Genomic DNA, 22,198 nt, shown 5'->3' with positions numbered 1-22,198 from the left:
AAGGGGAAGAAGGGAGGGTTGAATGGGGTGGCCTTTTGTTCTATTTCAGCGGGGAGAAGCAAATTCACCTTACTGATTTCAGTAAGAAAGCTACTGCAGCCGGATACCTTACTCCCGCTTATTACCTGAGAGCGTGTCCCACTGAATATTGTGGGAAATGTGAATGTTACTTCTATGCCTAGGATTGCATTGCACATCCATCCCATGGAAACCAGTGAATTGGCGGGATTGTATCCGTTGTTCTCAATGAGACTTAACACTTGCTTCATTCTCGTTGGGCTGCATCCACACTATATCTTTAAAGCACATTCTATGTACATTTCCCGCCTCAAAGAATGCTGGGTACTGTAGTGTGCTAAGGGTTGCTGGGAATTTTCACACTGGGGGTGGGGTAAACTATAGTACCCAGAATTCTCTGGGGGAAAGAATATATTACTTCAGTGGCCTGCAGCATCACAAAGCATCCAGTATACAGTGGTACCTCAGGTTAAGAATTTAATTCGTTCTGGAGGTCCGTTCTTAACCTGAAACTGTTCTTAACCTGAGGTACCACTTTAGCTAATGGGGCCTCCTGCTGCTGCCGCTGTGCGATTTCTGTTCTCATCCTGAAGTAAAGTTCTTAACCCAAGGTACTATTTTTGGGTTAGCAGTGTCTGTAACCTGAAGCGTCTGTAACCCGAGGTACCACTGTAATAGATGCTAGTCATCATCTGCATCTCTCCTCAACTGGTAAGGACTGGAAGGTGAATGTGGCGTTCTGTCTTCTAATCTAGACACGATACACAAAAAAGCTATGATTGGCAAGGGCAGGGAAGCAGCCGATTGTCGTCTTATTGAAGTTTCCTTACACTTTTGATAAGGGCGAATGCAGACAAATCCAGGATCAGAGACTCGATCAAAGAAGGGGGCTGATAAATGCAGACGGGAAGGCAGGGAGCAGGCATGTAGGTTTTATGAAGCCCTGTCTTTCATTAGGAAATTCGCCGAAAAATAAACGCTAGATGACAAAAACCTCATAGTACCAGTTGTACATTGATTACATACTCAGCTAGTCCGTTCAAATCATAGACATGAGTAAATGCAAAAAAATGGACGTAAACTGCGTATGTTATCAATACGATCCTAGGCACACTTATCTGGGAGCAAGCCCAGAGAGTTTTGTGGGCAAACATGCACAGGGCTGTACTGTACGCGATGCAGCTTTTAAGACTTGGAGTTGCTGGGAATTCAACTTACAAGTGTCTAAGCTGAAGCCCTAAAATCCTCCCCAACCCAATGTGCCATGGACCAAGAAAGAAAGGGCAACCATCCAACATGGTTTCGTTATGAACATACAGGTACAGCGAGACTTCCACAGCACGTAACTTGTAAGGGCAAGAAAGCAGAACATTCATTAAAATTTCTTTTTTTGAGATATTTACAACTTGAGTGTTCTGTCTGAACTGTTCGATTCTTTTCATACAAATGCATGTCCCAGACAGAAACAGTGGAGCCACAACGCACAGCGGTTCTTGAAATCTGCCAAATGTTAAAGAGCTGGTTTAACGTTCACCTTCTGAAATTCAATAAAGCCTCTTGGTAGATGCCCCAAGAGACGGATGAAGAAGGAAAAGCTCAGGTTTTTCACCCTGAGGAAATAATTTTGATGTCAGTTTCAACAGAGCTGTATTGAACACTTGAGGATACAGTGGTACCTCAGGTTAAGAATTTAATTTGTTCTCGAGGTCTCTTCTTAACCTGAGGTACCACTTTAGCTAATGGGGCCTGCCGCGCCGCTGCTGTGCGATTTCTGTTCTCATCCTGAAGCAAAGTTCTTAATCTGAGGTACCATTTATGGGTTAGCGGTTAGCGGAGTCTGTAACCTGAAGCGTCTGTAACCCGAGGTACCACTACTTTCGACTGGATCCACCCTCAAACATAGCCATCTCAGTATTATTTGGAGGGGGGGAAATAACTATGCCATCCTACAGCTGCCAGCCAGGCCCCCTCTGTTTAGGAGTGTGTGAGGCTATCTGTTTGCTTGCTTACAAGAGGTATATCTTGAGTATACAGTCATACCTCGGGTTACAGACACTGCAGGTTGCGTTTTTTCAGGTTGCGGACCCGCCGAAACCCAGAAGTACCAGAACGGGTTACTTCCGGGTTTTGGTGGTCATGCATGTGCAGAATCTCAACCCGTGTGTGCGCAGATGCGCCACTGCAGGTTGCGAACGTGCATCTTGCATGGATCACGTTCCCAACCCGAGCGTCCACTGTATAAGATTTATATCTGTAGCGTTGTAGCCCTGCTTACTGCTGCATGTTAGGATTGGCGAAGCAGAAGGCAGGAAGGCTAAAACTAGATGAAGTCAAAAGCCAGAGACGGGCAAAGGCAACTAATTTGGATTTTGACTCGCATCCTGTTCCCCGATGAGTTCTGCCAGGGGCAGCACTGAGACGGAGGAAGCAAGAAGGCAGGCAACGCTGGCAAATGGCAGACTGGGGTTGGTGAGACAGCACCCAAATGAACCAAACCCTCTGCAGACTGATGGAATTGCAAGAAATCGCTCAACGACGTGAACCGGTGGCTCCAGGTGGGTATTAAAGGTAAAGGGTAAAGGGATTCCTGACCGTTAAGTCCAGTCGTGGCCAACTCTGGGGTTGCGGCACTCATCTCGCTTTATTGGCCGAGGGAGCCAGCGTACAGCTTCCGGGTCATGTGGCCAGCATGACTAAGCCGCTTCTGGCGAACCAGAGCAGCGCACGGAAACGCCGTTTATCTTCCTGCCAGAGCGGTACCTATTTATCTACTTGCACTTTGATCTGCTTTCAAACTGCTAGGTTGGTAGGAGCTGGGACCGAGCAATGGTAGCTCACCCCGTGGTGGGGATTCGAACCGCCGACCTTCTGATCAGCAAGTCCTAGGCTCTGTGGTTTAACCCACAGCGCCACCCACATCCCCCAGGTGGGTATTACTCAGAGCAAAATAGGCAGCTCTTGCATGGAGGTCTCAGTCGATACAGGTGCCTCTTCTGTTAATCCCAGCCAGTGTGCGAGCCACCAATCAGAAGGGCTGTGAAGAAGAAGGAAGGGCATTTGGGATGGTGTAGTAGCTTGCCATGGCACCCGCTGAAATTCCCTCTTCTACCCAAGTCTTAAAGGAGTTTGCCACATCTGGTAAATCTAACGTAACGGCTAAGTGAAGATGCTTTACATTATTCACACATGCTGACCACTGTACTCCTCCCTGCCAGTACATTGATTCCTATTATTATTATTATTAACCTGCCCTTTACCCCAAGGTCCCATGGTGGGTTACAACATTAAAACACAATTCTTTTAAACAGATGCGGGATCTGACAGCAAATAAAAGCATAAGATGCCTAACCAAACAACAATGTACATTGCTCTTTACTGGCAAAGCAAACAGTTGTTATTATTATTTCTTCAACTTATACACTGCCCTATAGCCAGAGGTCTAAGGGCAGTTCACAACAAGACCACAACATATAAAAGCAAACCAAAAGCAATAACCCAATAACCCACCCAGTGCAATTCTAAGAGCAGTATGCATCAAAAACGAGAGCAGATTACCCAGGAAGTAATTTAACAGTAGCTCTACCTTTCATGGCAGGTGGATATTGGCCCTAGTGGGGTAGAGGAAAGGGGCACAATATTGTTGCATAATGATGCCCCCTTTTCCAAGTCGTACAACTTTGTGCTGTCTGCTTTTTTCTCCTCTGCCTCTGCAATGGCTCCTGCACCTTTGATGGAAGGCATGAATTCAACAGCTGAACCCTTCTCTCAAAATAGAATTTACTTCTGTTATTATTTAGGTAGGTGTGTGTGTGTGTGTGTGTGTGTGTGCGCCTAGTTACACAGACCTTAAACGCACAAAGGCCCTGCCAAGAAAGAGTTGGCAACTTTAGCTCCATCCTCATTTGTCCATTCGGGAAAAAACATTGTGGGCTCAACCACCATTGCCTGGGCACAGTCTTGTGCACTTGTAATTATCAACACATATAATAAATACTGAAAAGGGAAACACATTTCCCTACTGAAAAGGGAAACACATTTTTATTTCTAATTTTAAACAACCCTCCTACTCCCCCCCAGCTGTTTTTCATTAAAAAAAATATTTCCAAGCTTATATTGAATATTTAAACTCTTGTCAAGAAGAAGCTGAAAACAACTATTTATAGACATCACAATGTGCAGATGAAGAGATGCTTCAATATTATTTGTTTCTTTTCATAAACAGTATCTCAGGAAGGCACTGGAAAATTCCCCCTGACGCAATGCGAGCCACCCAACCAGCTAATTAATGTGCTTACACCAGGGATGCTATTGATGCTTTTCCACAGCGAATAATGAATATTGGTTTAACATAGTTCTCCCGACAGGCTTGCAACAAACATTTCAGCTTATTTTTAGACGGGAACGGACAGCGAGCATCCCTACAATATTTCAATATTCACATGCTAATATAGAGGATCAATGTTTGTGGATGTAAAAGGATGCGGTCAGGCTCTCTGACTCTGAATAAACCAGCACACATGGGCTTAGATGGACAGGCAATCATTACTATTTCCTTTTCAAATCCCTATTGCAGAAACCCATGAATAAAATAACCAATTCGTCTTTTTTAAAAATGAAGCAATTGTGTGACCTTGACTTTCAGGCTCCACAAATTAAGATTTGGCTCCACCAATTGAAATTATCCCTACTGTTAAACCAACAATAGCACTAGTTGATTAAACTCATTCTAGTCTGCCTTGCAGAGTTGTTGTGAAGATAAAATAAAAGCTGGAAAGACGGAACCATGTACGAAGCCTTGAGCTTTTTGGAGGAAAAGCGGGGAAAACAGATGCCTTCAGCAAACTTGATTTGAAAGGGAAACACATAAATGTGTTATTTATAACACATAAATGTTATAAATAAACAATGATTTTGTGATGAAGGTATTATATCACTGGTGACTAGAGTTTTTCTTTTTAACTAAATTAAAAATATAAACATATCTCTAATTTGATAGACAAATAAATCTACAGCATTTTAATACTATTAAAACTAACCATGTCCTTACATATGGTATAATATAAATATTGTCTCTGAGTGTACAAAGATTCCCATTATCAGATCATCATGAATAAATTTACAACAAGCAATAAAGTAATCATAACTTATAGAAATGGAAAGCATAACCAATTTACTCTGTTTTAAATTCCAGTAACCCTTTGAAGGGCTCTCATTCTTCCTCACATCTCTTAGCATCTACCGAATGATTTTATTCGGTATAATGAATAGGCAGTCTTGAATAAATTGCTAATATTGAATAACAGGTTGCCCGGAGCCAATCTGAAACAGTGTCGAAGTTTAAACATTGAATATTGCAAATATATGGATAAGTCTACCAACTGTGGAAGTTAAAAAGCGTCAAACTGGCCAACGTTCCCTTGTAGCCTGAACTTTAAACCCTATGGCCTTTGCCTGCCTTTAATTTAAATTCAGATATTGACATATCTAAGTCAAGTCAGTGACAGTGCAAACTGCAGAATGGGTTTTCTCTAGATAACTAAAGCTGCAATCCTTATATGGGGGTAAGCTCTACGGAACTCAATGGCACTTACTTCTGAGTAGACACTGTGTAGGCTTGCACTTTACGTGAGTTATTTCCAGACGGCTCTTATCTGATTAAGGATACTCACTGAACATTTTGCGCCCCCTGACAATGCAATGATTGATTACCTAACCCTTAAGCCTGCAATCCTATGCAGTCAAGCTGATTAGCATGCCAAACTTCATAATGGTAATTCATGCCTCATTCCTAACTGGCCTGGATTAAAACTAATGATGAAGATGTAAAAGACTTTGCATGGTATTAATCCGAGGCTATCAGTTCCCAGAACTCTGAAGGTCAACAAGACAGCATAGATGATCCCAGAACACATGAAAATTAGGTTTTGGGGGGATTTCAGCTAGCGCTATTTGTAGAGACACGCAACAGCAAACATGAGATTAGGAGGGCGAGCCCCAATATAACCCTATTTTTACAGATGAGACAGCAATGAATCCAGAATCTCACCTCCGAGTGATTATCATCTATTTCTACAATACCTAAATCCTCTCTTTAAAATGGCTTGAGGCAATGTGCAAAGCCGAATAGCCCCCATAAAGACTCGAAATACAAAACCACAATAACAGAACAGCACCGACTGGTAGAATTTTCAACCATCAATTTTTTAAAAAGAAGCTACTCTATGGGTACTCTATGGGAGCAATGGGAGCTCACCCCGTTACGGGGATTCGAACCGCCGACCTTCTGATCGGCAAGTCCTAGGCTCTGTGGTTTAACCCACAGCGCCACCCGCATCCCATTCTATCAAAAGTTACAGCCAAATAACCAGAAAAAGGAAGCACAATTTGCTTAGGTTGATACACAGTAGGTTTCCTTCATTTGAATGTAGCCAGTGAGCAGGAGTGTTTAGAGAGCCAATCAGGTGTTATGAGGCATTAAACCTCGGAAATACACTTTTTCCAAAAGGTTTCCACAATTCTGGCCACTAGTGTAGGTTGATAAAAACCATCCTTTACCCAGTGGCGGAGCTTCATACTCCGCCAAAACTCTCTCCTAGACTTCCAGTCTGTTTTCTGCCTACTTTCTTTCTATGTGTTTCCTCCTACACCCGACTTTGTATTTCACACTCTGTCCTGTCAAGCCTGCTGTTTCTTGCGCAACACTGCAGGAACTGTGGCTCGCTATGGACAAAACTTCCTACTCACTTTCTGCTACGTTCAAAGCCTTCAGCACCTAGCCGCTGTTAAGCTCTGAGATAAGGTAACTAGACGATGCTTTGCTCAAAAGTTGAATCCGTTGTGCAGAAACTGAGCTGCAAAGCTTTTCGCAAGACCTTCGCTATCTTGCAATCCTTTCAAGATAAACTTTATTCAATCGGAATTACTTCGCTGCACAGACTCGAGGTTTTGCTAGAATGTCAGCGGCTTAACTTGAGTTCAGTCAGGCCCCCTGACCACCTAATACCCCAGGGTGCAGGCAGGGCCTCTTCAGAACAGGGTGCACCCTGCCTCTTTTAGGGTGGCAGACATTACTCCTGAATACTTCCCATTGATAAAGGTGCTTTCAATTAACAGTGCACTACCAGAGCCAAATGGGACGCGGGTGGCGCTGTGGGTTAAACCACAGAGCCTAGGACTTGCCGATCAGAAGGTCAGCGGTTCGAATCCCCGCAACGGGGTGAGCTCCCGTTGCTCGGTCCCTGCTCCTGCCAACCTAGCAGTTCGAAAGCACGTCAAAGTGCAAGCAGATAAATAGGTACTCCAGTGGGAAGGTAAAGGGCGTTTCCGTGTGCTGCTCTGGTTTGCCAGAAGCGGCATAGTCATGTTGGCCACATGACCTGGAAGATGTACGCCGGCTCCCTCGGCCAATAAAGCCAGATGAGCACCGCAACCCCAGAGTCGGTCACGACTGGACCTAATGGCCAGGGGTCCCTTTACCTTTTTACCAGAGCCTCGTGCTGAAAGGCAGAGTCAAGGTATTAATTTAGCATAAAGCAGGAAAATGCAAAGCTGTGCTAGGCTTAATTATACAAAAAAGGAAAAAACCTATCTCCATAGAGACCTAATGCATGTGACCGAATTACCCTGAAGTGAGCTTTTGAACGGAAAACCATTATTGGAGGAGAAGTGTAGGATGCATTTAGTTCAAGCCACCCTTCAGTGAAAAATTGGTACAGTTAGGAAAATAATTAAACCTGCTTCCGTAACCTACACTTGAGAGACCTTGATTCCGGAATGAAGGAAACTTAACCAGCATCCTACTCTCAGCAACCCTGGGATCCTGCTTCGCGACTCTATACTTTCAGAATGAAATATGGAGCACAGATTAGTGGGTGCGAGACCAGCTGACAGATCATAACCGTGAATGTCAGTAATCTGAGAATAAAGAGATCTGAATACGAGGAGCCTGCCTGGTGCAGGTTTGGCTCCTCACATCACTATCTTGTAACTAGTGCAACCCACTGAAAATTAGCAAAATGCCTTGGGCTTGCTCTGGAGAAGCATTACTGTATATCAAAAAAAAAAGCACCAATGGCTGATGACAGAAGACCAATGTAAAGTGGTCTTACTTTCTTTTCTTATTTCAAGCCAAACGCCCAAGATTAAAAAGGGTTGGATTTCACCAGAGCTATTTTTCCAGAAAAAAGAGGTGCCGCAACTCACCATGAACGCCTCCCTTGATCTCTTATTGTTATTATTTATTGAACTTATATACCGCCCTATACCTGGAGGTCTTGGAGCGGTTCACAGAACAAAATCAAAATATAAAACCACAAAATATATAATCAAAATAAAAAGAACCACCCGGTAACAACCCCCCCCCAAAAAAAACCCCACATTTTAAAAGGGCATAGGATGCCAATCAAGTCAACCAAGGTAAAGGGACCCCTGACCATTAGGTCCAGTCGTGACTGACTCTGGGGTTGCGGCGCTCATCTTGCTTTATTGGCCGAGGGAGCCGGCGTACAGCTTCCGGGTCATGTGGCCAGCATGACTAAGCCGCTTCTGGTGAAACAGAGCAGCACACGGAAACACCGTTTACCTTCCCACCAGAGTGGTACCTATTTATCTACTTGAACTGGCGTGCTTTCAAACTGCTAGGTTGGCAGGAGCAGGGACTGAGCACCCCATCACGGGGGTTTGAACCGCCAACCTTCTGATCAGCAAGCCCTAGGCTCTGTGGTATAACCCACAGCGTCACCTGCATCCCTCAAGTCAACCAAAGGCCTGGTTAAAAAGGAACATTTTTTGTCTGGCGCCTAAAGGTGTACAATGAAGGTGCCATGCGAATTTCCTTGGGGAGAGCAATGACAATGACGCCCACCTGAAAGGTGCAGGAACCCACCTTAGAAATGCAGGAACTGAGTTTTGCCAAGTCCTGCCTGAAAAAAAGCCATGGATTTTACAGGTTTTTTAATGTACCAGTGCTGGGCAAACTGTCATTTGCAGAAAAGCTACAGACTCCTCCATTTAACAGGAGACTTGCAGGGATGATGATCAGCTCTGAGGCTGCCAAGTTCTCCGTCAAATAAAGGCCAGCTATTCTTATATCCAGGCACACACATCCCTCTCAGCCATGATTTTAACAGGATTCATTTAGCAACGTCATGCACATAATGATTCCAACATTGTACCGGGCTTCATGGCAATTATAGCCTGCTGCCATCTGTAAAGTTTGCCGGGTCTTAAATCTGCGATTGCCGTCACCGGTGATGCTGTGCATGAAACTGTCATACTGCAAGGTCCCTGGAAATTATTTGTTGGTTCATTGATAGGATGGGACAAAGGGCTAAAGCCCTTCTGAAAGGAAGGAAACAGCCACATTATTCATTCCCCTATCTAAACGAAGAAGAAGAAATAAACAAATAAATAAGGGAAACCTTGATCGAGGAACATTTAGAGGTGGCAAAGGACTAGGATTTAAGAGACACAACGTCAGCACTGATGATAGTGGTATCTGGTCTGAACCCGAACACACAAACACTTGCTATCATTTTCTCTCCAATGGTTGGGATTTATGGGATGGGGTGACGTACTAAGGCAACTGGTAAAACGATTTGCTTCGGAGTCTGATAACAACAAAAATGCTTCAATCAGCTTTAAAACAAAACAGCAACAGCCTTGAGAGCACTTCAGGATGCTTAGAGAACAAATAATAACCTAGAACGGGAGAAACTACCCAGACCTTTCTCATTCTAGACTGCCAGACATGGCTTGCAGAAATTATCCAATTTGGTGAAATAGGTTCTCTGTGTTCCTAATAATACTACTAATAATCTGTTGCCTATTTGCATTTGCTCATCTCTTTTATACAAATGCTTCAACGATGTTGTTGTTATGGGTTCCACTCTTGCTTTCCTGTTCAGTGAACCTAACTCTTCCCTTCGTCTTTTAAAATCTGTTTTAATAGGTCAGTGTGATTTTATTATATATTATTATATTGTGCAAGCGTCTAGGAGGCTAATTGCATTTTGCTACCCATCTGCTTTGCATTAAATCCAGTGCTGGGATAAAATGCTAAGAGGAGAAGTCTACATCTAGGGGTTAATGCTTGAAAAGAGCCTCTGCGAAAGCCATAGCTTGGATGGAAGCATTCTACCATAGTTTCAGAAGTATGGGGAGAGCAAGGTCTGATTACGCAAGTGGCTGACAAAATGTACTCTGCTCATGTTCAGACACTGCAAAACATTTCAGGGCTGGGCTCTTTCTAAAATGAAGACTTGCCTCTCTGCTGGCTGCTCCAAACGCCTAGCACCAAATGCACATCTTCCCATAATTGTATTTCCATACTGGAAAGGATTAACCTATTGAATTTCTGCCTGCAAACCCCTACTTTTCTCCAATGCCAACCCTATAGCAAAGCGTAGGCTGCCATGCTAGACTCAGCTTACCTGTGAATATTCCCATATGCAAAGAGACTTCTATGCAAAGAGATATGAATTCAGTTTTACTGTAAGTTAATGCTTGGACTTTGGAGAAATGCTTAACCTGTTGGCAAAGTTCTCACATTTTGCATTTGCCATATGGGGAGGGGATTCTTTAACATCCACTTCCAGTCGTACCTTGGAAGTCAAACGGAATCCGTTCTGGAGGTCCATTTGACTCCCAGTACGTTCGGAAACCAAAGTGCGACTTCCGATTGGCTACAGGAAGCTCCTGCAGCCAATCGGAAGCCCCGTCGGCTTCTAAAAATAGTTCGCAAACCGGAACAGTCACTTCCGGGTTTGCGGCATTCAGGAGCCAAAACATTTGAGAACTAAGCTGTTCGAAAACCAAGGTACAACTGTACTGTGTAGTAGTATTTGCAGAAATTTTTTTACCAGGGAGTACCTCATCTCAGATTATCCCACCACAGGAAAGATGCATCCTGGTTTCTAGGGGGAAACAGAAGGACAAACTACAGAGATGACTAGAAAACGGACAGACACAGGGAAAAGTGCATTTAGGGGGAGAAAAAGGTGCAGCCCTACCGTCCAAACGCTTTGGGTCCCTTCCAAGTCTACGATTCTGTGATCAATCACAGCTCTGACTTCACTCACTAGCTAAAAACATTGATGGGCAGCAGCCAGGCTGCCTCATTCCACAGAAATCACTTAGAAGAGTACTTGTACATTGTGCTTCTGAATTTTCTTTCTAGGGGTTGGGGGTGGGGTGGGGTTAGAGACATGCTGCTTCTTTTTTAAGAAAGCTCAAAGTCTGAGGCTGTTGCTTGGGGACACCACTGATGGTTTTCATAGGGAGATGGAGCAGGTTTTATAGGCAGTGCCACAAGAAGCAGTCCGGCAGATCCAACACAGCAGCAACATCAGTGGCCAGCAAAATCTAATTGCTTTGTTCCAGAACTCCATTGGAGTGCAATCCAATATATGCCTCCTCAGAAATTAGCTCCATTGCGTTCAATGGGACATACTCTGGGTAAGTTTGAGGTCAGGTCAATGGTTTGGGTCATTTGCTTTCACGTCATTCAAAGGGGCTATTATGGAAGATAAAATAATTCGTAGATCTATAAAACAGCAGCCAACGAAAGACATTATCTTCTTCATTATGTTGGAACCTAACATTATAACCACCATGCCTTGCAGGAGGGTGTGATTTTCAGGTCAATTCCTGAAATTTCTGAAGCTGATGGGCCTGTTAATCATCATCTAGCAGCCTCAGCTGTTGAGCACATCATGCCAACCATAAATATTGGCGAATGCAGCCTGGATAGAGTATTTCAAATGGCGTATCTTCCTCCTCCCTGCTCCTCGGCAGAGAAAAACCAAATATAAACCTTATCATATGAACCGCGGCAATCAGTTTCCATGGTCTGATACGGGATCTGACCCTGTAGGGGGCAGGTCGATATGAACCCAATCAGGAGGTATATTAAAAGAGACCCATTAGTAGGTTTAATGAGTCAAGTCACTCTCACTGCCAGGCACTATCTTAGCATGGAAGGTTATCACAAAAGAAGAGCATTCACACTGAATATTGGATCTCTGCAAAAGAGGCGGAACGGATTCCAATTAAATGGAAGCTTTTCTTTCATTTGATCACCACATGATTTCTCCTCCTGCAAAATGCCTGTTAGAATTTGTAACTAACAGTATTAAATATATATATATATTTTAAACATCCTGGGTTAGTAATGGTGTATTTAGTAAGATGCTGATTCTTTCTGTTTCAGCACTGCTGAAAACTGTTGCTATTGTTATGGCCTCCATCAAAAGAATTTATGCGTTTGGAAGAGTTTGGAAGAGTAAAGATAAAACTGAAGCCTTTGAAATAACAACGGTAACAATAATGCAAATAAAATGGCTTAGATAGCATATCCATTGTTTAAGCATTTCAAGTAAACGTTATTTTGCTCATAATGTTGCTCTGTGCTATAACAAAAAACACAACTAAAGTTTGTTTTGGACTAGAAAAGTTCAGCATAACCTATAACTCAGCTAAATATAGATAGACAGTACTTCACTTGATGGTTTAAAGTCAAGTGTGTAAATGGCCACCACCAGTGGCGTAGCGTGGGGGGTGCAGGGGGGGCCGGCCGCACCGGGCGCAACATCTGGAGGGGCGCTCGCACTCGCAGCTCTCTAGTGGAAGAGACTCGAGTGCTAAAATCCACGGGTTAGGGGGTGCAAATTACTTGCCTTGCCCCGGGTGCTGACAACCCACGTTACGCCACTGGCCACCACTGAAGATATAGGAAGTCCCACCTGTGTAAGCCCTGAGCAAGGACTTCTGCTTGTGCAACGGGGCTTCCCCAGCCGCTTCCCTCGCACCCCACGCCCAAATTGGCTTGGGTGGGGGCTTGGAAAACACCTGGAGCAGCAAACAAGATGGGCGGCTGAGGGGAGAGAAGGGATCCTTCTGTCTGTCAAGTCAAAATGCTTGCCCTGGCAGAAGTGTAGCGCGATGCTGAATTCTTCCCACTGTGTTTGGGACTGCATTTAAATCTTGTCCCTCATACGTGAACTACAGTGGTTATTATCACAGCGGCAGTCAAGTGATGAAAATCATGGATATTCTTCCAAGGTAAGTAGGCATAGCATCAAAAACTTAAAGCAGTAAGTTGAATCAATAAATAGAATTACCTGTCTATGGAGAGAAATAAAATATTTGGGCGAAGCAGCATGGCTCCAAACTCACAGATACGCAGCAAGTGATAAAGTTATTAAGATAAATGTTTAGCTAGGGTTGCCATATTCCAAAAAGTGAAAATCCAGACACAAAAGTTGTTGAGCTTCTTAAAAATTCTCTCTTTTTTAAAAATGAAGTTTTTGAGCTATTTTTAAGGAAATTTGCCAAAATCTATACTTCCGACATGGGTTGCCATACGTCCAGATTTTCCTGGACATTTAAGCGATTTCCGCCTGGGCGCTGTTACAGACAGCTGAATCCCGGCTATGTCTGGGAAATTCCGGATATATGGCAATCCTAAATTAGCTGAAGAAGATCTATTTTTAATTAGGCCAAGGTCAGACTGAAAGGGGCAAAAGAGCTACCACAGAGTTGGGACGGGGCCAGTTTGGTGTGTGGCAAAGCAACAGCACCCAGCCAATAGACTCCTACAGATCTGTGTATTCCACAACTGGGGAATGGGTGCAACATGGAAGAAGCTTTGTGTCTGAGCTATTTTTCTAGAAAATGAGGTGCCGGAACTCATCATGAACGCCTCCCTTGTTCTTTTATAATGGCAATGGCGCCCATCTCAAAGGTGCCAGAAGTGTGTGCCAGTGAGTTCCGGCTGAAATACAGTGGTACCTCAGGTTACATACGCTTCAGGTTACATACGCTTCAGGTTACAGACTTCGCTAACCCAGAAATAGTGCTTCAGGTTAAGAACTTTGCTTCAGGATAAGAACAGAAATCGTGTTCCAGCGATGCGGCAGCAGCAGGAGGCCCCATGAGCTAAAGTGGTGCTTCAGGTTAAGAACAGTTTCAGGTTAAGTACGGACCTCTGGAATGAATTAAGTACTTAACCTGAGGTACCACTGTACCCCCTTGGGTCCTACCAATGTTACATTGAACAGCATGGAAGCCAATTCAGGTAGCATCTTCCTGCACTCCTTGATAACCCTTGACCCATCTCAATGCATTCTTGGCATGGGATGGGAAGTGTGGAGACACTTCCTACTTGAGCTTGGACCTCCATCAATCTAAGAGGCATGGGAAAAAGCCATGCTGCAGTAATTCCTAGGATACTATATGCACAGAGATTGCTGCTCCAGCATCTCATTATGGGACCTTCGATATTCAGCATACAGTGGTACCTTGGTTCTCAAACGGAATCCGTTCCGGAAGTCCGTTTGACTTTTGAAACGTTTGGAAACCAAGGCACAGCTTCTAATTGGCTGCAAGCGAAAACTGTGTCGGACGTTTGGCTTCTGAAAAACGTTCAAAAACCGAAACACGGTTTTTGGTGTTCGGGAGCTGATTTGTTTGTCAACTAAGCCGTTCGAGAACCAAGGTTCCACTTTACTATCAGCATAACCGAGGGAGGGCAGAGGGGAACGTATATCATCTGCTGCCTGGAGGAAACCATTACTTACCAGAAGTGACTAGGTGACAGCCTAATTATACTGCTGGCTTAAACACATTACGACGGTTATATACTTATGCCCTCCAACTTGCCTCATGTGAGTGTTGCTAAAACACACCCTTGGCTGCTCTCCTAATTGCAACTTCAGAGACAAGTTCTACTGCAGTGGTTAAGAACATGAACTATCGAGCTTGCCGGTTCTAAGGCTCAATAATTCTTTGCGAGGCAGAAAATAATAATTGTTGTTGTTAGTTGAATTTATATACCGCCATATACCCAGGGGTCTCAGGGCGGTTCACAGAATAAAATCGAGATATAAAACCACAAAACTCATAATAAAAATGAAAAAAACAACCCAATTTACCCCCCCCCCAAAAAAAACCCACATTTTTAAAGGGTATAGGATGTCAATCAGATCAACCAAAGGCCTGGTTAAAAAGGAACCTTTTTGCATAGTGCCTAAAGGTGTATAATGAAGGCGCCAGGCGAACTTCCCTGGGGAGAGCACTCCACAGATGGGGAGCCACTGCAGAGAAGGCCTGTTAAAAGGTGAGAAATGGGACTCACAGTCCTCTCCTGATCTACATCCCTAAACTGGTTTGGGCATTCACAACTCAAAGCTCAAGATGAATTCACTTTCCTAGGCATATCATAATGGGTATCCTTGTGAAAAGAGTGCTTGAATACTGTAGCCAGAATAGCACCCTCTGGATATTATAAGACAATTATCAGCTCATTGAAAGAGGTGGGTTTACTTACTGTGGAAAAGGGACGTTTAAAAGGGGAACATCAAATACCACATACTAATAGTACCATAGAAGAAACATCAGCATGCTGAATGGTTTTGTACCTTGGCTGTCCTTTGAAGGATGGGCCCTGGGAGCCAGGAAGGGGAGGAAGATATATTACCCGCCCCAGAGGGCATGCTTTATGCTCCCATGGCGAGTTATCAAGCGACTCTTGTGTCACTAGCCTAAAAAGAACGCCCTTTTCCAAGGTGTGACATCTTACTAGTTTTCCTTTTCCTAAAGTATAAGCAGAATCCACACTCACTTCCCTTCACTGTTACAAAGCAGTGGGTGGAGTCATAAAGATGCCCAGAAGGGCTGGCTGAAGCATTTAAATTATTCCTGATCTTAATCTTTTAAATGTTCCCTAAGATTCTCATGGAGCATTACCAGCACAGAATGCAGATGCTGATGAGAAAGTCTACTTACATCTCTGTCCACTTTCTCTCTCACTCGCTGAAAGGTCAAACCAAAGGAGATTGCTATGGCTCTAGAGCAGTGTTCCCCAACCTTGGGCCTCCAGCTGTTTTTGGACTACAACTCCCATCATCCCTCACTAGCAAGACCAGTGGTCAAGGATGATGGGAATTGTAGTCCAAAAATAGCTGGAGGCCCAAGGTTGGGGAACACTGCTCTAGAGGACCAAGGAGCCAGCAGAGGGAGGTGTCACAATGAAGGGCGTGTCACAAGGACCTCCGCAACCTAGCAACCACCAGCCCTCAACTGACACTACTCTCAACTGACACTACCAAGTTTCCTTATATGGCTTTTAATCCATGTTCAGCCCCAACACATTTTAAAAGGGCGTAGGGTGTCAATCAGATCGATGAAAGGCCTGGTTAAAAAGGAACCTTTTTGCCTGGCACCTAAAGGTGTATACTGAAGGTGCCAGGTGAACTTCCCTGGGGATAGCATCCCACAGACAGGGAGCCACTGCAGAAAAGGCCCGTTCTCGTGTTGCCACCCTCTGGACCTCTTGAGAAGGAGGCACACAAAGAAGGGCCTCAGAAGATGATCTCAGGGTCTGAGCAGGTTCATATGGAAAGAGGCGGTCCTTGAGGTACTGCAGTCCTGAGCCGTTTAAAGCTTTATAGGTCAAAACCAGCACTTTGAATTGGGCCCAGAAACTAACTGGTAGCCAGTGCAGTTGGACCAAGATCAGCGTAATATGCTCAAACTGTCTTGCTCTGGTGAGCAACCCGGCTGCTGAACTCTTCACTAGCTTAAGTTTCCTAACCGTCTTCAGAGGCAGCCCTATGTGTAACACATTGCAGTAATCTAACCTTGAGGTTACCAGAGCATAGACAACAGTAGTTAGGCTGTCTGTCCCTGTCCACGTAGGGGGGAGCTGGGCTACCAGCCGAAGCTGATGGAAGGCACTCCGGGCCACTGAGGCCACCTGAGTCTCAAGCAACAGCAAAGGATTCAGGAGGACCCCCAAGCTATGAACCTGCTCCTTCAGAGGAAGCGTAACCTCATCAAGAGCAAGAACATGACTGTTACCAAGGTTTAATAGGCCACTTGTTGGCCTGAAGGCTCCTGGAGCGGCTCGCAGTGATTTAAAAGAGCAAAAATAGGACATGGAAGCGCAACGCTAAAATCACCACAAAAGAATAATACCACCAGCAGCAAAGTCAACATGAAAACAGAGCAACAGATCGGAAGGGCTGGATGCATTAAAAGCACCCAAAAGATTCCAGGCTATGTCAAGTGAATCACTCCATTGGTCAAATTTCTGGAAACTCGTGGGACAATGAAAAGGACCTCGGAAGACTATCTTAATCACTTTCTGTGTGTCTCAATATTACCATCTGCAATACAGACATAATACTAGTGTGCCTCGTGGAGTTGAGGCAAAACACATTAGAAGCATTATGATAGCTATCACAAGGAGCTTAAAAGTAATAAATAGGGCTTTTCATTTTTTTTCCAGAATAATGGTTATATTGCTAATACACCATTTTCTTGAGCCTTTCTGTATTAATTCATCAACCCCCCCCCCCCCCCGCATTTCTATTCAGAGATTCAGAAACACAGGCATTTGTGAAAGCACACTGCACACGGTAATTTGCCTGTCTATGTAGTCATCAATCCATCTTCCCCTCTCCTCTCCCTCTTAGGAGAATCAAGATTTAAATCCCGGCTCCGGAAAGCAATTCACTCTGGTTGCTAAGCAGCTGCCTTATGCACATGGAACAGGCAATCACGAAGATTCTTAACAGTTGCAAAAGTGAAAATCTCTTGTTGGTAAAAAAAAAAAAAGGCACAGTTACAAATCAGCTAGGAACCCACTAAGTGGGAATATTAGATTAACAACATTCCTTCCGCTAAAATATAACAGTTTTAACAGCTTCATTGAGCTTGACAAGAGTGTGCTACCCAGGGAGGAGACAGTCAACTGTTCCTTCTGCCTTAAGATGAGCTCTGTGTTGCTTGAAAGTGTATGGATGTTCTTTAAAGGCAATTGATCCCAAAGAAAGCATCTCTTCATCTTCATATTCCCTATGCCAGGTGTGGGAAACTTGCAATTCTGCAGGTGTTGTTCGGCTCTTTAACTCACATCAGCCCCAGCCGGAATGCCCAATGGGGACGGATGATGGGAGATGTACATCCAGCAATATTTGGGGTGTCCCAAGTTGGGGTAGGCTGTGCTAAATCAACGAGTTGCTGAGCACCAAGAGAAGAAGAAGAAGAAGAAGAAGAAGAAGAAGAAGAAGAAGAAGAAGAAGAAGAGTTTGGATTTGATATCCCGCTTTATCACTACCTGAAGGAGTCTCAAAGTGGCTAACATTCTCCTTTCCCTTCCTCCCCCACAACAAACACTCTGTGAGGTGAGTGGGGCTGAGAGACTTCAGAGAAGTGTGACTGGCCCAAGGTCACCCAGCAGCTGCATGTGGGGGAGCGGGGAATCAAACCCAGTTCCCCAGATTACAAATCTACCGCTCTTAACCACTACACCACACTAGCACTTTAAAGATGCAGAGAGGAGAGGTTATAGCCAGTGTTTCTCCAAGCTTTGCAGCTGGGATGTGGCGGGAACCACCATGCAGCAGCCCAGATCAGACATCATAATAATAATAATAATAATAATAATAATTTATCATTTGTACCCCGCCCATTTGGCTGGGTTTCCCCAGCCACTCTGGGCGGCTTCCAACAAAACACTAAAATGCAATAACCTATTAAACATTAAAAGCTTCCCTAAACAGGGCTGCCTTCAGGTGTCTTCTAAAAGTTTGGTAGTTGTTTTTCTCTTTGACATCTGGTGGGAGGGCGTTCCACAGGGCGGGCGCCACTACTGAGAAGGCCCTCTGCCTGGTTCCCTGTAACTTGGCTTATCGCAGTGAGGGAACCGCCAGAAGGCCCTCGGCGCTGGACCTCAGTGTCTGGGCAGAGCGATGGAGGTGGAGACGCTCCTTCAGGATCTAAACTGTGGACATCATCTCTGCCCATGTGAACCACCCCTGTGTTCATGAGGATTGGAAAAATCAGCAGCACATCCAGTGACACAATGTTAAGGAAAAACAGTGTAAACAAATGATGGGAAGACACCATATATTGTATCATCCTCGGTTCCCCAGATGTTGTTGGACTACAACTCCCATCATCCCCAACCGTCGGCCCTCCAGATGTTTTGGACTACAATTCCCATCATCCCTGACCACTGGTCCTGCTAGCTAAGGATCATGGGAGTTGTAGGCCAAAACATCTGGACAGCCGCAGGTTGGGGATGCCTGGTGTAATGGCTCATAGCCAGTGCTATTTTTCTAGAAAAAGAGGTGCCGGAACTCACCATGAATGCTCCCCTTATTCTCTTATAATGGCAATGGTGCGTACTTGAGAGGGGCCGGAACTGAGTTTAGGCTGGAAAAAAGCCCAGCTCATACCAGAGGTAATGGCGGCACAAGCTGTGTATTACAGTGTGGGTCGTACCAATGATTGGAGGTGCACACTTGAACGGGAGCATGTGGATGGGGGTGTTTGCAAAGAACCCTTCTTTCTTTCCCCTCCACAAACAGCTTCTCCCTGGCTGTTTTTCTTCTAGACAGGCATTACTAGCAATTGGAAAGAAATGTGGAAAACTGGCAAAATAAGATGGCAAAAAATTTTAGGGGGGGAAGTAGGTGTTGTTTTTTTAACCAATTCTAATACACAAAAGCATGCTACAAAAATGTGAATATAAAAAAATCTGCCCATTTGTTGTAAACTGGTGCATAATTCAGCAAATATTTGATCCCCTCCCCTTTTTTGTCAGCAAAGCACAGACAACGGATATCATGTAAATAGTTTTTGGTGGCGATCACGTGAACAGGGATAATTTCTCTGTTTATCTCTCTTCCTCCAAACCAGTATGACTCAACATTGCTCAGCTAGAGAGAACGGCCACCCTGGAGATTGCTTTTTGTGCTGCAGAGGTATTTCAGAAATAACTTCAGCCCCCACAAAGTAGTTTTGATGCATTTGACACCAGCCATGAGACTACTGTGTGTTAGCTATGAGAGATGCTAGCCAAACCCTCTGCAACTATTACAGTCAGCCTTGATGCATGCTGTTCAACGGGGCATTTTCTCTGATTGTTTCCCAGCACCTCACTTGGGGGGGGGGGGTAAGGTCAAAAACAGTCATGTTCAAACCAGAATGCAAATTATCCCAGATCCATTGGTTCTAACTTATGCATGTGGCTTAGTTCCGAATACAAGGTCCGGTTGAAACCAGCCCTTTCCATTGGGCTGGGAAACTAACTGGGAGTAAGTACAGTCAGGCCAGGATCAGTGTTATATGCTCAAACCAATCTGGCCACTGAATTCTGCACCAGCTGATGTTTCTGAACTGTCTTCAGAGGCAGACCCACGTATAACACACTGCAGTAATCTAACCTAGAGGTTACCAGAGCACAGACGCTAGATGTTAGGATGGACTTGTGAAAGGGTAAAGGAGTATTGGGAAACGATACATAATGAACTCAAAAAAATGTTTAAAAGTACTTTCCCCCCAAAAAACCCAGAGTCCTTTCTGTTGGGGATAATTCAGACTGAAATTCCCACGTGTCAAAAAACTACTACTGCGGCCCATGTTTTGTTAGCCAAAAAATGGAAAACGAGCGAGGTCCCAACCAAAGAAGAATGGCAACTTAAGTTGACAGAATATGTACAACATAATGTATAGAACAAGAGAACAAGAAGAACATACCTTTAGAGAAGATTGGAAAACGTTTATTGAATATATGGGAAATAATTGTGTGCAGCTAAAAACGCCGGCAGCATTAAGATAAACCCAACAGTGTAAATCAGTTTTGATGGAGAATATAACATGATGTTTTGTACTGAACTATTTTCCATTAGAGAAGATTTAAACTTCAGGAACAGCCAATGGTCAGGGATGGTGAGCGTTCTGGTACAAATCACTGGAGGGCACCAGCTTGAGGGGAAAGCTGGTTTAAACCATGGTATACTGAAACAAACCAAGATCTGTAAACATATTTTGATTTTGGCTTGTTTCTATAAGTCATGGTTGAAGCTTTAAATGAACCACAGTTTTGACAGGAGGATTCAAATGTTGTTATCAGGCCTCAAATGTTGAGCGCTGCCTTGTTTAAAGCCGTATCATGTATAGACTCTATGGGGATAAATCTTTTCTCAGTCAATTCAATATCTGGTATCTCAGTCAATTCAATATCATGTTGTGTAGATGCCTGATGATCGTCTTCCAAAGCAACTACTCTATTCCAAACTTAAAAATGGAAAGCGTAATGCTGGTGGTCAGGTTTAAAGACTTTCTCAAGTCAAATCTAAAAAAAATGTAGTATAAACACTGAAAACTGGGAAACACTGGCCTGCGAGCGCTCCACTTGGAGAACAGCCTTTCCCAAAGGTGTCATGGGCTTTGAAGACACTCGAACTCAGGACGCAAGGGAGAAACGTGCTAAGAGGAAGGCATGCTTGGCAAACCCATACCGTGATCAACTCCCACCTGGAAACCAATGTCCCCACTGTGGAAGGACGAGTAGATCCAGAATTGGCCTCCACGGTCACTTATGGACACAGCGCTAATACCGTATTCATGGAAGACAATCTTACTTGGCTATGACTGATCGTCAAAGAGAGAGAGAAATCTTTTCTCAGTCAATTCAATATCTGGTAGGACGTAGAACAACACACTGAAGAGATGAGGCAACATCTTATTCTCCTGCAGTTTTATAGCTGAGAGGGGGATCTTGTTGCCTGAGCAGCCCAAGACCTCACTGCCAAGGCTTGTGCCCTAGAGAGGTCACTATTGTGCAGCTAACTCAGCAAAAACAATGCGGGAAGCAGCAGTTAAGAGTTACTGGTTTCTGCAGCCACAAAAGGCGCTGTGATTCTCCAGCAGTTTGGCTTCACCCCCGGAGGCACACTCCATTGTCTCTCGAGACAGATGAATACCAACAACAGCAACTTCCAGTTACCCAAATATTTCACTTATATCACCAGCTGTATTAACAAAAAACAACAACAAAGAAAAACACTGGATTTGGATTTATTCCTGAGCCAACAGGTGATATTATTCAACCTCTCCACAGCTGTGGAAAAAACATGCCTGCTTGGGGAAGAGTTTTCTGCTATAATTTCTGATAATTGTTAGTTATTTAGATCACATCATTATCCCTTGACATGGCGTACTCATAAGGGGCTCGTGTTCTAGGATGATCAATGGATATTTTTATTGATTGATTTTGATGCAGGTACAATTGGAAAGCGAAACAGGTGTAACTTTTTAAATGACATACCTGTTGGTTTTTTGTTCCTGGTTAACACAGCCCAAGGAATGCTAAATAATATTTGTCTTTTAC

General features: G+C 44.1%; 1 protein-coding gene and 2 long non-coding RNA genes across 3 annotated transcripts in view; 1 reads left to right on the top strand and 2 right to left on the bottom strand.

Moving 5' to 3' along the window:
- Nucleotides 1-22,198, bottom strand: part of VSNL1 (visinin like 1) — a 107,008-nt gene that overhangs the window by 12,538 nt on the left and 72,272 nt on the right. The gene's annotated exons all lie outside the window — the stretch shown is intronic.
- LOC308473762 overlaps nt 1-22,198 on the bottom strand; it is a 136,382-nt gene that overhangs the window by 80,461 nt on the left and 33,723 nt on the right. The window lies entirely within an intron of this gene.
- Nucleotides 2,289-12,368, top strand: LOC308473763. Its single transcript, XR_013984295.1, has 3 exons — nt 2,289-2,573; nt 2,821-3,815; nt 12,227-12,368. It is a non-coding gene; the product is annotated as an uncharacterized lncRNA (long non-coding RNA).

Source organism: Podarcis pityusensis (genome assembly GCF_964106645.2).
Source record: "Podarcis pityusensis genome assembly, chromosome: 3".
NCBI lineage: Eukaryota > Metazoa > Chordata > Lepidosauria > Squamata > Lacertidae > Podarcis > Podarcis pityusensis.
This window is presented reverse-complemented; position numbering and strand designations above follow the sequence as displayed.